The following is a 6,000-nucleotide window of genomic DNA, read 5'->3' as shown; positions in this document are numbered from 1 at the left end:
GTCGTGTGTATTTTTTATTTGACTGCGCAGCTTTGATCAATTCTTTATGTTTAAGGAATAATTCTTTAATTTCAGTACAACGTTGAGAAATATTAAAAAATATACAAAGTTCACTTTGAACTGATGGTATAAGCAGTCGGTTACGTTCGTCAGTCCACAAATTTCCCATGACACTGAAAATTCGTTCAACATTTGCATTTGATATCGGAATTGATGCACAATACTGGAACAGTTTCAGTAAACTCGGAGCTGGCTCTTTCTTGAAAAAGTACGTCCACTTATCAAGGGATGAATCACCCTGCAGATGAACATAAACTTCTTCTAAGGCAGAAATTTCATCGAAGAGAGTGTTGGGTGGAAGTTCTTCTCGCCATGGTGATAATAACCAGATGTTCATCATTTCTTCTAAAGTTGGAGGATTATTGCGATCAATTAGATTGAAACAACTTAGCGTCTCATATACTGAATCGGTGAAATTATACCACTTTTCTAGGTATTCAATGGCTCTTTGATACATGTTGATGGCTTCTTTCTTGAACTTTTGCACAGCATTCTCAGGCAAATGTTTTTTACGTAAGGCAAATAAAACTTTCATTCCAAAAAACTGCTCATCGTATTTTTTTTGCAAAGAATCACGCAGCTTACACATGATAATGTGAAGATCACATGCAAGAATTTTCTTGCTTTCCAGCTTCAGTAGGGTGTCTTGCATTATTGACATGAAGAAGTGCGTGAAATATAAATACAATTCTGAAATTGTTGGTTCATTGTCCTTTGCGAGTTTATTTTCCTGATCCGAAATAAGGTTCCAGATAACCTTATGGCACTCATCAGATCCAAGATCCAATTCGGCAAAAACCTTCAGTACTACATTTTCGACATCAAAAGATAACTGCTTTAATGCATTTTTTGTGCTGTTGTGTAAAATGTGATTATTGCAATGAGCAGCTACAATATTGTCGTTTTCCAGCAATAATTTTTGGTAAACAGATTTGTTCACTCCATAATTGACCGATGCATTATCTGCTGAGTAAGCTGAAACATTATTTATTTCCAATTCATTATCACTAAGAACTTGACACAGCTGATTTTTTATCTTCGAATGAATCCTCATAAAAGTCTAAAATTTTCACACACAGTCCTTCTTCACAAGTAAAATATTGTGCAACAACGGGATACATTTTGCGATTTCCCTTGTTTGATGCGTCAGTGGAGAGAGAAAATGGAATTCCAGTTTTAAGATCATTGAGAACCAACTCAATAGAAAAAGGATACAAAACCTCATTGACAATAGCTGATGATTTGGTTCTTCCACAAGACATCTTTTTTACAATTTCTGAATCATCAAAAATTTGCTTCATTAACTTAATACCGCAATCTTGAGCCAGGAAAGAAATATGGTGTTTGATCCCATGGTAAGTTTCAGCCATTTCAGCTACAGTCACTTTCTCACTGAAAGAGGAGTCTTTAACAATGAAAAACGAATTGATTTGCTTGTTGCTGGAAGCTATTTTCTCCTTATCTAAATGATTTTTTGCGCTTGCATGCTGTGTGACAGCTTTTATACCATTATATTCAATTGTGAATGATTTCTGACACAATTTACAGTAGGCCATCGTATTTGTTCTGTCGGTTTCGTTGTTGGTAATCCATGCAAAAGTAGCTTCCCAGTCTTTGGTGTATTTGCACACTCCTCTCTTTCGTTTTAAAGAATTCAAAATCTCGCCGCTGTCACTCTCATCACTCGACGCCATTTTAGGTCAGTCGACACAAGCTACAATACATTTTAAAAATGTGAACTGTACATAATTTTATAATATATTTTTATTTTAATCTCATCATTAATTTTTTCAGAGAATCGACTTCAATGGATATTTGATCTTTGTCTCATTCTAACTTATGAAAAAAAAGACAAAATGCGATTCTCCTATCCTTATTCTCTTAGACTGTACAGCTTTAGATTTCATCATAAAGCTTCTGAATAAAAAAAAATGTCCACTATTTTGTGAAAAAAAATAGTGAACATAATGTGAAAAAGTGGACTGTCTGCTCAAATAGTGGACATCTGGCAACTCTAATTATCACCTAAAGATAATCTTTATCTTTCCACTCATTTTGAACCCAAGTTCAATTGAGGATCTTTTCAAATTATGCAACACAGAATGAGGAAATCCTTGAAAAGTTGGATTCAAGCATTTTTAAACAGAAAGCTCTTCTGAAAGCTTTCAAAAAGCTATTATGCAACAAATAAATTTTGTTTGTGGTTTCTGGAGTTTCCTCAAAAAGATTTTTATCCAACACCAGGCTGAAAAGATTGATCTTTGATAGCTGGAGATGTGGGTGTTCTCTGAAGGAGCAAAGCAGGAAGGAGGGGAAATCACTACAAATACTGATTTACATCCCTTTCTCACATATTGAGAAACATAATGACTGCTGTTGCATGATGATTTATGTCATTCTGACAGCACTGATGTTTGCTGCAATCCTTGCTGTCTACTGGAGGCCATCCGATTATTTTCTAAGACCTCATTCTCATTCACCACCAAATAAACTAATTTGCCCAAAGCCGGGAAAGTGGCCCCGGCTTTGGGCCACTCATTTTGCAATATGTCAATTTCCTGTTCATTTTTTAAAAGCTTAAAACAAATTTCAGTTAATTAGATGAGGTGGGTAACATGACAGACACTAAGGAGAATGCTAACAGGCACTAGGGAACCTGTAATTTAATTTAATTTGATTTGATTTGATTTTTGCGTGTGTGTGTGTGTGTGTGTGTGTGTGTGTGTGTGTGTGTGTGTGTGTGGCTTGAAGTCAGTTTTGATGCTTGGCAACTGCCTGGACAGGTCTCTACAGTTTTCTTGGCAAGATTTTAGAAGTAATTTGCCCTTGTGTCCTTCCTAGGGTTGACACAAGGACTGGACCAAGATCTGGCTTTCTATTATAGGAAGATAATCAAACCCTCCTTTCCCCATCATTCAGTGTTCAGTCATTCAATCTTCTCCGGGTCCTCTTCACCCAATCTTTCAGGCATGTTAAAAGATTTGCAAATTACACTTAAAGAGATTTAAGACCAAGGTTGAAATTAGTAAGATTGCAAAGGGTGCCAGCCTATTTAAATGAAGAAAATCTCTTTAGGATATCAGAGACTTCCTCCCTCCATCTGAGATTTTCCCATTTCCTAAACAAAGGGGTTCTTTGTTTCTGAAATTTTGTTTTTCATAATGCAAAGCCTACAAACTCAGCAGGATCTCTGACCACAGACCACTTCCTTTTGGCTGGCTGATTAATTGCACTTTCCAAACTGGCTCTCTTCATTTTTTTAATTTACCAAGCACTAGAAACAGGTAGGTAGATAAGAATAGGAACTATTCTTATATATCTGTGCAATAGTTCCTATTCTTTTATATCTGTGCAATTGTACAATTGTTCAGTGCAATTGTACAATCATATCTGTATAATTACCGTATTTTTTGGAGTATAAGATGCTCCAGAGTATAAGACACACATTAGTTTTTGGGGAGGACAACAAGAAAAAAAATATTCTACCTCTGCCTACCAGCATCCATCGGTATTCATTTGGCTAGTGTCCTTACAGCAAACAGCAAACAGCAAACAGCCTGGTCAGCTTCAGCATGTTATCGCAGCCTGATTCAGCAAGAGCAGCTGATTGGCGGTTGGATCGGCCTCCCGGAATACTGCCAATCAGCTGTTATAGGCTGTGGGGATAACCAGAGCCCATCTCTGCCTCCGTGCTTTGCGTTTTTGGCCTCCGCGCATCACACTTTTGGCGTTTGCATGCACCATTTTAGGCCCATTCCGGCTGCAGGGATCGCCACAGCACATTGCCACTGATCACTGCCTCCGTGCGTTTTTGGCCTTCAACCATCATGTTTTTGGTCTCCACGCGTTGCATTTTTGGCTGGTTCCAGGCAGTGCAGATTGCCGCCGCTGCTCCCCGCCGCCTGCAACAAGCTAAAAATGCAACACATGGAGGCCAAAAATGGGGTGTGCAAAGGCCAAAAACATGACGTGTGGAGGTGGCAATCGGTGGTGATGTGCTGTGGCGAACCCCGCAGCCTGGAATGGGTCTAAAACAGGGAGTGAGGAGGCCAAAACCACGATGTGCGGAGGCCGAAAATGGCCAAAGTGTGGGGGCCAGCAGGTGGGCAGGGCTTCGGCAATATTCAGTGTATAAAACACACTGCAATTTTCACCCACTTTTAGGGGAGGGGAATGCATCTTATACTCTGAAAACTACTCTGTTCACCACACCCTCCAGTGAGTTGGTCCTCCTTTTTATCCATAATTTTTTTCTTGATTAACCACCAGACAGAATGCTTTATTCTTTTTTTTTTTGAACAATTTTTTTTTATTTTTTTAAAACACATAAACATACAAAAATATTTTCAGAACGAGCCATTGATCCGGTCATAAGTAGGTACAATTACTAATTCCTCTTTAACAAAAGTTTTTCCCCGAATCTGCTAATTACCATAAAAAAAAGAAAAAAGTTTTCCTAACTTATATCATTTTACACAAACCAATTACCTTCTATTATTTCAACACAAATCTTGGTTTTCAAATAACACAACTTAATTTTCTCTAACATTATTGCCATAGATTCTATCTAAAAAAAGAAAAAATTCTTAAAACCCATTACTCTAATCTTGAAATCCTTAATTCAATGTCATTTCAATTTCTTTTCCTTTCAATATGGATGGATATATCTTAAAAACATAAACCAACAAAATATTTACACAATATTTTAACTGTTAGCATTTATCATTTTCATTTTACTATTTATCTCAACTTAACCCTTTTAATCACAACATAATCATTGTTATTAATATCAGTTCCAGCATAGTCATCTTTATTTCTAAAAGTTTATCCCAGTATATAATCTTCCTCTTAATCATCCTCTTTTGGCTATTAATCACAGCATAGGTCTTCTTAGATTTTACTGTTATTCCCAGTATAATCATCATTTTTGCCGTCAATACCAGCATAATTTTCTTTATAGTTTACTGTTATACCCAGTATAATTCTCTATGTTTTGCTGTCTATCCCAGCATAATCACCTTAGTTTGCTGCTTATCCCAGCATAATCATCCTTTTTTTATTTTACCATCCATCAATACATTACTTGTTAATATTCAATCACATTATCATTATCATCTTTATAACAATTTAACATTGCGGTTTAGTTCTTACTCCAAATACTTCCTTATATAAATTAATAAATTTCTGTTAATATATTCCATTCCTCTCATATTCTTACTTTTTTCTTTATTTCAGTTTTCACATATTATATCAAATTCTTCTCATATTCATATTCATTTTTATTAATCTTTAAAAACCTCCTTTTTATTATTACTGTCCATCTATACATTGCTTTATTTTTAATCACATTGTTTCTATCTTCTTTTTTCCAGCTGTGTGTATATCATTCCTCATTTCCTTGTCTGTAACATATATTCCATTTCAGTTTCAATGTTCACAATTTAATTCTCCATATATCAATTTAATTCTTTTTCTTATTTCTATTTCAAACAAATCATATCAATTTTCTTCTTTTGTTCCTGCACCATTTAACTTTTGTTCCTGTGCCAATTAGTCCAATTATAAGAGTTCCATCATACTTTCCCTATTTTTTTAACAAAGTCAAATCGTCTGCAGACAAAGAAGAAACAGCTCCATCTCCAAAATCCCACGGTTGTTATCTGAAGTACTCACAATGTTCCCAAGCAAGAAACCAGTTACAATGTTTCTTTTTAGACCAGAAGGTGTCCCTCTACATCCACAATTTCCTTTAGTCATGCAAATCGCCATTTTATTTCAATTATATAACATTCCAGACCAATTTTCTCCTTAATCTGTGTTTTAAAAGTAATAATTTTTCTTTATCTTCTTTTCTTTAAAAGTCTAATTCAAATTTAAAGTTGTTTAATTTTGAACCAAGTCTCAATGTTTATTTTTCAAGTTTAGTTTCAAATATCAATT

Source organism: Pituophis catenifer, unplaced genomic scaffold, assembly GCF_029215685.1.
Source record: "Pituophis catenifer annectens isolate HBS135680 unplaced genomic scaffold, rPitCat1.0.hap2 SCAF_2, whole genome shotgun sequence".
NCBI classification, from domain to species: Eukaryota; Metazoa; Chordata; class Lepidosauria; order Squamata; family Colubridae; genus Pituophis; species Pituophis catenifer.
The sequence above is the reverse complement of the archived record's forward strand: the minus strand, read 5'-3'. Positions refer to the sequence as shown.